Source organism: Narcine bancroftii, chromosome 6 (genome assembly GCF_036971445.1).
Source record: "Narcine bancroftii isolate sNarBan1 chromosome 6, sNarBan1.hap1, whole genome shotgun sequence".
NCBI classification, from domain to species: Eukaryota; Metazoa; Chordata; class Chondrichthyes; order Torpediniformes; family Narcinidae; genus Narcine; species Narcine bancroftii.
The window spans coordinates 228,306,430-228,318,343 of NC_091474.1; the positions used below are offsets into that span (position 1 = coordinate 228,306,430).

At 42.1% G+C, this 11,914-nt stretch overlaps 1 long non-coding RNA gene across 2 annotated transcripts; it reads left to right on the top strand.

Moving 5' to 3' along the window:
* Nucleotides 1-81: 81 nt before the first annotated feature.
* LOC138737110 (uncharacterized) lies at nucleotides 82-10,574 on the top strand. Of its 2 annotated transcripts, none has more exons than XR_011340772.1 (3): nucleotides 82-328; nucleotides 914-1,025; nucleotides 10,211-10,574. It is a non-coding gene; the product is annotated as an uncharacterized lncRNA (long non-coding RNA). The 2 variants fall into 2 exon arrangements; XR_011340771.1 differs by having other exon boundaries at nucleotides 82-184.
* The last annotated feature ends 1,340 nt before the right edge of the window (nucleotides 10,575-11,914 follow it).

An 11,914-nucleotide genomic window follows, 5' to 3' on the forward strand; every position in this document is an offset into this window, starting at 1 on the left:
CCCATTGGTTGGCTCGCGCTTCAGTGTGAGGCGTCTCCGATGCATTTTTGGCTCGGCCTCTTGCTGATTGGCTGACGGGGCGTGATGGAGAGGCAGCCGTTTGACCTGCGTTGATTGGCTTGTTCCCGAGCAGTCCTCGAGCGGAGGGTCATGTGATTGACAGGTTGATGGGAGAGCTGCTGCTGTGAGTGTGCATTGCGCTGCATTGTGTGGGGCTGGGCAGAGGAGGGCTTCTCAGGCAGTCTCTTGAGAGGGAGATGATCCCTTTCTACACCAGCCCCATGGATCCTGAGACGACCCCAAGAGTCCCATGCAGGGTCTGCCACAGGTGGGACATTGGTTCAACAAGGGAGTGATTAGAGTCCCAGTGAAACAAGCCCTTTGACCCACCGAGTCTCAGCCATCCATCAAACGCCCCTTTTCACTAGTTTTACATTAATCCCACCTTCATGCTAGGGACAATTTTACAATGAACCCACCAACAAACTGGTCTTTGGGATGTGAAAAGAAACTGGAACAGCCAAAGGATGTACACGGGAAGCATGTGCCAAAGCTCAGGACAGGAAAAATCTCCAGAGGGTTGTTAACTCAGTTGGACATTACTCCATCGAGGACATCTACAAGAGGTGGTGTCTTAAGAAAGCAGCCTCTACCACCACCCAGGCTTTCACTCTTACCATCGGAAAAAAGAGTACAGGAGCCCAAAGACAAGCACTTCATGGCACAAGGACACCTTCTTCCCCTCTGCTATCTGAATGAACAATGAACCACAGACACTACCTCACTGTCTTTTTATTGCACAATTTTTATTTTCAAATGTGGTTTATAGAAATGTTTGGATGGTGATGCTGCAAAACAATAAATTTTGTGACCTGCTTATGACAATAAATCCTGATTCTGATCTCCACAACAGCACCCAGAATTCTCCTGCTGGGAGAGAGCATCTCCACTATTTGTGCCATTGTATGGGGCACTGTTCAGATGCTGCGAGCTCTGCTATTTGGATTCCTCTTAGAATAACACAGGTCAGAGAATCCTTTAATTGGTAATGTTACTTTTTTTCTGCTAAGAGTGCGAGAACAATCACTGAGTTTTTTTCCTCTCTCCTGGAGATCTCTTGCTGCAAGAGCTTAAAAGTATTAAAATTGACTTGTATGGTTTCTGCTAGCCTACCTTTCATTCTCCCTCCTTTCACCTTTGTCTTCTTTCTTCCAGCTTTCTATGCCCTTCCCTCTCCATTCACAGAGCCATCCCTCCTTACTGATGTGCCCTCCCTCCCTTATCCACCTATTACCTCCTGCTTTGGGACCATGCTGCTCCTCTGCCATTTTGTTCAGGTGCCTGCCCACATTTTTTCATACCTTGATGAATTGCTCAAGCCAAAATGTTGGTTATGCATCTTTATCTTTTACATAAAGTACACTGCTGAGTTTCTCCAGGTTTGTTTTTACTTCAACCAGTGTCTGCAGACTTTGGTTTTACTTTTGCTTGGAGTGCAGTTGTAGGCGTATCTAGGAAATGGCGGCAGCCATGGCACATGCCCTGCGTGCCACTTGAAAGGGGGCACCACTGTCCTTACCTCACCCACCCAATATTGAACTCCTGAGCCCAAAGAACCTTCATCTGACAAAAGAACTTCAAGATACGCATCTGTTGTTCTTTAATGCCAGTGTCACATTCTGCTTTCTGATCGAAATCGAGCCAGTGTCCGTCGACGTTGAACTGATTTGTAAATGGACAATTAAGAGACCAACAAAGCTTATCGACTAGTCTTATTGCAAAGCTCATTCAAACCATGTCAGACATTCAAATCTTGTCAGACTTCTTAGAAAGCACAATGCATTAGTGTGCCTTCTTCACAGGTACCTCAATGTGCTAGTTCCAGAAATCTTCGGAGATACAGCCTCCCAGGAACACTAAGGTTCAAGCACTCTCTACCTGAGTCCCATCAGTGTGGGCAGGATCTCATGGCTTCCCCTTCCTAAATCTGCAATCAGCTCCATGGGTGTGATGATGCCAAGAGCAAGAATTTTCTTCTGGCACCTAAATCTCCATCTTGTATTCTGACTCACTATTTCCAATTATTAGTCTGACAACGGTGGTGGGGGATGCAGTGAAGGCTCCTACAGGTGTCTCAACTATACCTCCTCCCACCATCTCTTTCTCCCAAATTCTCTGCCTTCACTGCATATGCTCTCAAGAGGAACTCTTCCATTCCAGGACATCCAAAACATCCTTTTTCAAGTAACGTAGTTTGCCCTCTTTGGTAATCAATAGCTCTGGCTCTTACACCCACCCCCATTCCAAACAGAACAGGAATAGGGTTCTCTTGTCCTCACCTTACACCTCACTAGCCTCCACATTCAACACATCATCCTGTCATTTCTGCCAGCTTCAACTAGTCCCCACCACCAGATCCCATCCCAACTTTTGCAGGGGATTGCTCTCTCCATGACTCCTTTGTCTGCTCATCCCTTCCCACCTACCTCTCTAATGCCTGATATTTCCCCTGCAAATGCAAGGAATGCAACAACTCCTCTTAAACCTCCCCCATCTCCTCTGTGACAGATTATAGATATGTTTTGGGGAGATAAATTGGGGAAGTTTTTTTTTATATATAAAGCGTAGGTCACATACCAACACTTTAAAACAGATTTTATTTAAAATACTGGAGCTGTGCTCAAGCTAGACATTCTGGCTCCAAGAGCCTTTGCAAAAGCTTTGGAGAGTGCCCAAGAGACTTCACTAATGGATTGTTGTTTACAAAAAGGCAACAGATGAAAGAACTCAGAACCACAGGTTTTCTGGAGTCTAACTTGCTGTTCTAAGAGGGTCATGTGGTTTTGAAAGCAGAGAAATAAAAACAGGCTTTTCTCAGAGAGAGAGAGATTAGTTCTGCAGTGTTACAGTCAGCAGCAGCAGCTGGGACTGGAACAGAACAAGCTGGCAAGCTTGTGGAAAAACCCCATTTGGAAGATGGGTTGTGAGTTTTTAGTTCAGCCTGGTCAAAGCCCTTGTGGTCCATTCAAGAGGAGAGGACTGGCTGCCTAATATTTCACTTGAAATAAGAAAAACAAAAAGGAACTCTGGTGACCTGAAAGAAAGAGGTTAACATCTGGAAAACACTGATGGGGCAAGTTTCTTCGGCAAGACACTGAAGTGTCTGTTGTGGGTGTCCAGTAAACAAAATCTCTCTGAAAACAACAAGAACCTTCCTGAGTGATAAGCATTTACCTTTCAAGCACTAAAGCCTGGTGAACTTCATAAATGTTAAATTCTGTGCACAGTATAAGAATTGTCTGCAACCAGTGAACTTGGAGGAATGAGAAGTGAGATTGGACTGTGAATCAAATAACTTTTCTGAAATTATACACATATTGCATACACGTGTGCTTAGTATTAGAAGGGGGTTAGGTTAGTTAATAGTGATAAGTTAAAGTTTGATCCTATTTTCATGTTTAAAGATCATTAAAAGCAACTTTTGTTTAAGTAACCATTTGTCTTGGTGAATACCTATTGCTGCTGGGTTTTGGGGTCCTCTGGGCCTGTATCACTACCATCTAGGATCCTAAACAGCCCTTCCATGTGAGGCAAAGATTCATGTGGACCTCCTCTCAACCTTTTGCTGGATTTTAAAATTTATTTAAATTTGGATATACAGCACGGTAACAGGCCCAATTATAACAAATTAACCTAATGTACAAAATTCTTAAAAACAGTATGGGTTTCGAACCCCAGTCCCAATCATTGGTCTTGTAACAGTGTTGCACTAACTGCTACATCAACCGTGCCACCCTGAAAGTGCTCCTGATGTAGCCTCCTCTACATCAGTGAGGTCAAAGATCTAGGGACCATTTCACAGAGCATCTATACTCTGTACACAATGAGTTCCCAGTTGCATGCCCAAACCCTCCTGTTTGTCTTGTCCTGGTTGGACTTCACTGCCAAAATGAGGGCCAACAAAAAAAAGTGTAGGACATTACAGCACAAAACAAGCCCTTCTAGTCTGTGCCAAACTATTATTCTGCCTAGTCCCTGCACCCAGTCCATACACCCCAATAACCCTCCCATCCATGTACCTGTCCTAAATTTCTTAAATTGAGCCCACATTCACCATTTCAGCTGGCAGCTTGTTCCATACTCCCAATACTACGTGAGAAGAAGTTTCCCCTAATGTTCCCCTTAAACTTTTCCTCTTTCACCCTTAATCCTCTTATCTCATCTAATCTCAGTAAAGATAGCCTACTTGCATTTACTCTGTCTATACCCATCATAATCTTGTATACCTCCATCAAATCTCCCCTCATTCTTCTATGCTCCAGATTTTACCTTTCCATGTAACTCAGTTCCTGAAGTCTCAGCAACATCCTAATAAATTTTGTCTGCACTCTATCATATTGATATTATTCCTGTAGTTAGGTGATCAAAACTGTACACCAAATTTGGCCACACCAATGTCTTGTACAAGAGGAAAGCCTGTTACCTTGCTATATGTCTTTTTTATTTAAAAAAAAAGAGATCCAAAGGAGTTCCAGTGCAGAATTTCCTAAAAGTTAACTTGCTGGTTGAGTTAGTAATAAGGAAGGCAAATCCAATGTTGGCATTTATTCTCATATTCTACCTCATAATTTGCCTAACTAGTCTACAGCCCAATGGTTTTCATGTAGAACTTTTCTAATTTCAGGTAATGTTCCCTCTCTCTACTTCTGTACCCCTTGTGCCATTCCCCATTTCCTTCTTTTTGTTCCCTTTTCCATCCATTCTCATTCCACCCTCCCTTTTGTTCCTTTCCCCTCCACCCCCAAATCACCACAGAATTCTTCCACTCTGTCTCCCCCACCTTGGTTCTATCTACTCTTTTTTTTTTTTTTTTTTTTAAATTTTTTATTTTTCACACCATAAATCACAATAGCCATGATATACACTTTTTCTTTTCCACACATTTACAGTGACTTTTGGTTCTATCTACTCTTTATACCACCATTCTCACCTACATCATATTCCACTTATCATCCACTCCATCCTGTAGGACTCATTTAATAGAACCCTTGTTTTTTTTTAAGATCCCCCTTTGACTGGCAACTGCCAATCCATTGTCACCATCCATCACATTTGACCTCCACCTGGATTACCAATCCCAAATGGGGGAATGATTCCCAACATTGCATTTGCCTTCCTTACTACCGAGTAAACCTGCAAATTAACTTTTAGGGAATGCTGCGCTAAGTCTCTCAAGTCCCTTTGGAACTCTTTAAAAAAAAAGACACGCAGTACAGTAACAGGCCCTTTCGGCCCATGAGCCTGTTTCACCCAATTGACCTACACCCCCCATTTGTAAGGGTGGGAGGAAACCTGAGCACTCCGAGGAAACCCATGCAAGTCACAAGGAGAACGTACAAACTCCTTACAAACAGCAGTGGATTCAAACTCAAATCGCTGGCACCAGAACAGCATTCCACTAACCGCTATGCCAACCTCTCCAGTATCTTGTGCATTCTCAGGACTCAAGCAGGCCCATCAGCCCACCATGTCCATGTTGCACATCAGGTACCATCTTTGCCAATCCATTTTCCAGCATTCAGCCCATAACCGATACACGGCATTTCAAGTTAAGTGCTCAAGTGTTGTTGGTGTCCGTCTCCATCACTCCTTCAGACAGTGGGTTTCAGATTTTAACCAACTGTTACGAGTCCAGAGGAACCCAAAGACCAGCAGCAATAGATATGCACCATGACAAAGGGTTACTTAAACAAAAGTTGCTTTTAATGATCTTGGAACATGAAAATAGAATCAAACTTTAACTTATCTCTATTGACTCACTTAACCCCCTTCTAATTCTAAGTGCAGATGTATGTAATATGTGTGCAAGTTCAGCAAAGTTCTTTGGTTCACAGTCCAATCTCACTGGTTGCAGGCAATGCTTATACTGTGCACAGAAGTTAACATTAACAAAGTTCACCAGGCCTTGGTGCTTAACAGGTAAATGGCTACCACTCAGAAAGGTTCTTGTTGGTTTTCAGAAATAGTTTTTCTTGTTCCAGGACATCCACAGATTTCCTTTCTGTTCCTCCTTTTCCAAGGGAAACACTGGACAGCCAGTCCTCTCCTTTGACTAGGCTATCTTCCAAAGCTTGCCAACTTGTCCCTTTGGAACCGATGTCTGTCTCTCCTCTCTCTCACTCCCTCCTCTCTGAGAGGAAAGCCTGCTTTTTACCTGCTCTCTGCCTGCAATGATCACATGACTCTGGGATAGTATGGGATCCTATCACCACTGTATATATTTACACATAGCGATAGTGATTGGCTGAGAGCCGTAGCCACACCCACTGGCAGGTCATTAAGGGCTGCCCCTAAACAGACCCAGGTCAATCTGAACTGGTTGACCTCAATATATTACGCTCCAGTCTTTTGTTAATAAAATCCTCTGCTTGAGACAAAAAGTCTTTGAGTCATTCGACGCACTACACCCTCCAGACAGAAAGTTCTGTTTTCCAGACAAAGCGGCCTTGAATGTTGTTACATTTGTTGCCCTTTTGCAAACAACAGTCTGAGCACTCTTGCAAAAGCTTCTGCAAAAATTCTGTGTTTTAAAGTGTTTGTGTGTGACCTGCTTTAATAAACCTTTCCCAATTTATCTCCCAAACACCTCTTATATACTCTGTCACACAACCTTGAAGTAAGAGAGCCACTCTACATATTTTTCTGGACCTATCTTTCAAAATGCCCTGCAGCCACTCCAAATCATCCCTGACCTTCACACCCAGGAGCCCCACTTAATTCTACAGAATTTCACTACCTATTCTTCACTATTGTCTTTTCAAGCAAAGCATCCACTCTTACCTGTTTACATAATGTCTGCTTCAGAATGGTCACTTTACTTTCTTTTGTGGGCTGCTGGTAATTAATTAGTTAATTAGCCAGTCACCACCCAGCTGACTTGTCTCTTTTAAACTCCTGCAAAAGAAACTCACAAATGCACAAGACTGGCCTCCTTTTCAAAGCTCCTGCAAGACACATGAATAGGCCGGAATTAGAGGAATCTGTCTGAAAATCCAGTCTGCTCGGGGATTAGGTTGGTCCAGATTTTTCAGGATTCTGGGGCAGTACTTTTAAAATGCAAAAGTGAGGAGGAATAAAGTTGCACTGCTTCTATTGTATCTGCCAGCACTGCTTGACACTTTATTTTCTTTCAATACTTTCGCATAGTACCTTGCTTACAACTTTGTGATAAAATTTATTCTGCACCATGTGCATCTTGAAGACTAAAGTTGTGGTTCTGTTCCACAAATGTAATAAACATTTCCATTCTGCAGTAGCCCTTTTTTTAATATTGTAAATTGAAGACTTTCCAATGTCGCATGTTTCTATTAGAATGGTATTGCTCACACCACGTTGTAGTTTCTTAATTACTTCAAGTTTGTCCCTCAATTTCAGTGCTCTTCTTTCTCTTCACACTGCAAACTTTATGTATTTTAGGATCCATTATTATGGGTTTGTAAATACGCATTCTACATATGGTTGCTGCAGTGCATCTGTGGAGCTTACACCTGCATGCACGCACGAACACAAAATCCCACTACATTTAAAAAGTTTCAGAGTTTTCGAAAAGTCTGGATTCTCAGGTATTCTGCCATCCAGATTTTTGGACTTCTGCTATTTCATGTGCAAGCTGCAGAGTTTTACTTCAATTTGGGCATCATGTTTGGTGCCAACATGGACTGAAGGCCTGCTCCTATGCTGTGCTATATACACATTTTTTTCTGAGAATGCAAAAAACTTACAGATAACGACAATAAGTTTATTGTCATACACATAAGTACATATGCACCAGAATCCTTACTTGCTGCAGAAAAACAGGTACTTCACAAGAAAAATGACTCTAATAGTATACGTTATATTACTGCAGAAAAAGATAATAAATATAAAAGATGGATGGGTAATGGTCTCAGTTAAAGTAGTGCAAGAAAAATAAATTGACACTTCATTGAACATAGAACATTACAGCACAGTACAGGCTCTTGACCCCAAGATGTTGTGCCACCTTTGTAAACCTACTCCACAACAATTTAATCTTTCCCTGCCTCACACCCATAACCCTCTTTTTTTTTTACATCATATGCCTATTTAAGAATCTTTTGACTGTTGCAATTATATCAACCTCTTCCACCACTCCTGGCAACATATTCCAGTCACCAATCTTAAAAACGTACCCCTGATAACTCCCCTAAACTTTCATCCGCTCACCTTAAACAGATACCCTGTGGATTTTGTTAATTTTGCCTCAGGAGAAAGGTGCTGGCTGTCCACCTTATCTATGCCACCATTATATCCTCCATTATCTTATATCCCTCTATTGTCATGACTTATCCGTTGTTACTCTGAGGAGAAAAGTTCAAGCTCTGTCATCCTTGCTTCATAAGACGCATTTTCTAATTCAGGCAACATCCTGGTAAATCTCCTCTGCACCCTCTCCAAAGCATTTTCGTCCTTTCTGTAATGAGGCAATCAGAAGTGAACACAATAATTCAAGTGTGATCTAACCAGAGATTTATGGAGGTGAAACATTACCTCACAGCTTTTATCTCCTGACCAGTGAAGGCCAGCATGATATATGGCTTCTTAACCACCCTGCCAACTTGTGTAGCAATCATGAGAGATCTATGTTCCTGGACCCCAAGATTCCTCTGTTTCTCCACACTTAAACATTCTGCTGTTAACCATGTTCTCTACTTCAAGTTTGAGAGGGCATCACTTCATACTTACCCGGATTGAACTCCATCTTCAACTTCTCCGCCTGTCTCCTCAGCCTCCAGCCACATTTCCCTAAGTGGTCCTACCCTCACTCTAGTCATCCTTCTGCTCTTCACATATGTGGAGAACACCTTCAGGTTTTTCTTAATCCTACTTGCTATAGTCTTCTCATGCCCTCTTCTTGCTCTCCTAAGTCCTTTCTTAAGATCTTTCCTGGCTATCATTTAATTGTCTTGAGCCTTTCCTGACATTTTCTTCCTAAATCTTATCCCTGTATCCTTCTTCCTTTTGATTAGTTGTCCCACCTCTGTTGTCAATCATGACTCCTTTACTGTACCATTTTTTTCCTGTGTCTCAGTACAACAAACCTATCCAGGACCCCATGCAAGTGGTCCCTAAATACCTTCCACATTTCCACTGTGCATTTTCCAAAGAACATCTGGTCCCAATTTACTCTTGCTAGTTCGTGCCTAATCCCACCATAATTAGCCCTTCCTCAATTAAACACTTTACCAATTTGTCCACTCCTATTCTTGTCTTTCAATAGTGCAAATAGATATTTGTGTGGTTCCAGAGTAGTTTATGATTAGGGTAGTAAAGGGAGTGTCAAAAGCTTGATAGCCATAAGAAAAAAACTGCCCTTGAACTTGGAGGTGCTGGACTTCAGGTTTCAGTACCTTTTTCTCAAAGGTAGCTGCAAGAAGAGATTGTTCAAATTCAGATTCAGATTATTGTCAGAGCACATACATGACATCACGTACCACCCTGAGATACTTTATTCCTGCCGATGTGGCAGAATTACCACTAATTGCTGTGCAAAAAAAAACTGTAATCAGCGTAAACATGTAAACAAAAAACTGTCAACAGATAACAAATATAAACAAACTGACTGTGCAATACAGAGAGAACAAAAAGAAAATCAAGAAAATGCACAAGCAAGAGTCCTTAAATGAGTCTCTGATTGAGTTTGTCATTGAGTCTGATGCTGGAGGGGTTGCAGCTGTTCCTGAACCTGGTGGTGGCACCAACACCTCTTTCCTTATGGCAGCAGCAAGAACATAGTGTATGCTGGGTAATGTAGGTCTTTGATGATTGCTTCTGCTCTCTGCAGCAGCATTCCCTGCAGGGAGGGTTTTGTCTGTGATGTCCTGGGTTGTGCCCATTACCCTTTGGAGGTCTTTACGCTCAAGGGTATTGGTGTCCCCATACCAGATTGTGATGCAGTTGGTCTGCACACTTTCCACCACACCTCTGTAGAAATTTGCCAGGGTTTCTGGTGTCCTACCAAACCTTCGCAAACTCCTGAGGAAGTAGAGGCGCTGACTTGCTATTATATCTGGGAATTTTGCTGTCATATCAGAGATCATGTAAACTTGTAGTATGAAGCTAACTTCATGGATTGAAGTTTAATTTTCTGCATCTGATATTGTAAAATAATTACTCTTCATTTTTTAAATAGAACAATAACTCAGCAGCAGAAATATGGAAGGTAAATTCATGCTTTTGAGGTCTTCATTTCAAGAAAGCTCTGCAGTCAATGTCAGTAGAATAAAGCCTGATCGCCACTAGGCTTAAAGACAAGCTGACTTAGAGACCAGCTGTAATTCTTCAGTCCTCTGCAGTAATAAATCAAGTGGACACAGAAAAAGCAGCCGACACAGGGATTGATAAAAAAAAAATCTGCTTAATGGGAATTCGTTGGGCCAGTTCAAGGGTAACCAAGCAAAGGATTTGTATGGAATCTGTTGACATTTTTTTGACTCCAAGTGTGCCTCATTGCATTAGCAGAATATGGTATTAAACAGCCAGCTATGATTACTGTTTATACCAGGACAGTTACAACTGCTCTTGTGTTTGTGTCTGTGCAGTTGAGAAGCTCCTTTGCTCCAGTTGCAATACCTTAATGTTCTTGCAACTATGAAAAGAAAGATTTCCCTCAAGTTGTTCATTATTAAGATCATAAACGCAGCAGGATTTTCTAATTTTTTTCAAGTTTTGCATGATTAGAACCCCTTTATTTGGATTCTTGTTAACAAATTGCATTTTCTCACCACACTGAACACGCTCAAGGGAGATGAAGCAGAGCCAATCAAAGAAAAGAGCTTCTCCCTTGCTTTACACCTACCAGCATCTACTGAATACCATACTTGATCTAGGTCAACAGGTGCACTCTCAGAACACAACACAAAAGTCGAGGCTGACAAGCTAGAGCAAGACTGAGGAATTGGTTCATGCTGGTCAATTTTCAGAGGAAGTAAATATAGAAAACAAGCCATGGCAATATCTCAAAGAAAACCAGGAGAGTTATCCATTCCATCCTGACCAACATTTATTCCTCTTCTATTGTTAGAAAACAGATTATTTTGTCATTACAAAATTGCTATTTATGGGACTCATGGAGTCAAACAACACAGAACTAGCACAAAGGCCAACTTGTCCATTATGTCCAAGTTGAAATTCTGGGCTATTTTAAATTTATATTTAGATATACTAACAGGCCTTTCCAGCCCATGAACCCTGTGCTGCCCAATTACACCCAATTGACCTACAACCCCGAGTATGTTTTTGAATGATGGGAGGAAATCAGAACATCCGGAGGAAACCCACGCAGACACGGAGAGAATGTGCCAACTCCTTAAAGACAGCACGGGAATTGAACCCCAGTCCCAATCGCTGGTACTGTAACAGTGTTACGCTAACTGCTGAACTAACTGTATCTGTATTTAGTCCTTATCCCCTAAGCCCTGTACCTGCCCAAATGCCTTTTGTACATTGTAGTGTACCTGGATCAGTAGCTTGCTCTGGTAGCTTGTTCTCGATACAGATTACTCTCAGAGTAAAAAATCTTCTCCTCTCTTTAATCTCTTCCTTCTCACCTTAGACATATGTCCTCTAGTTTTGAATCATCTAGCCTGGGAAATAGACTATGAGCATTTTAGACAAATAGACTTTTCTCATGCCACTCATGATTCTTCTTCTTTGGCTTGGCTTCGCGGACGAAGATTTATGGAGGGGGTAAATGTCCACGTCAGCTGCAGGCTCGTTTGTGGCTGACAAGTCCGATGCGGGACAGGCAGACACGGTTGCAGCCGTTGCAGGGGAAAATTGGTGGGTTGGGGTTGGGTGTTGGGTTTTTCCTCCTTTGTCTTTTGTCGGTGAGGTG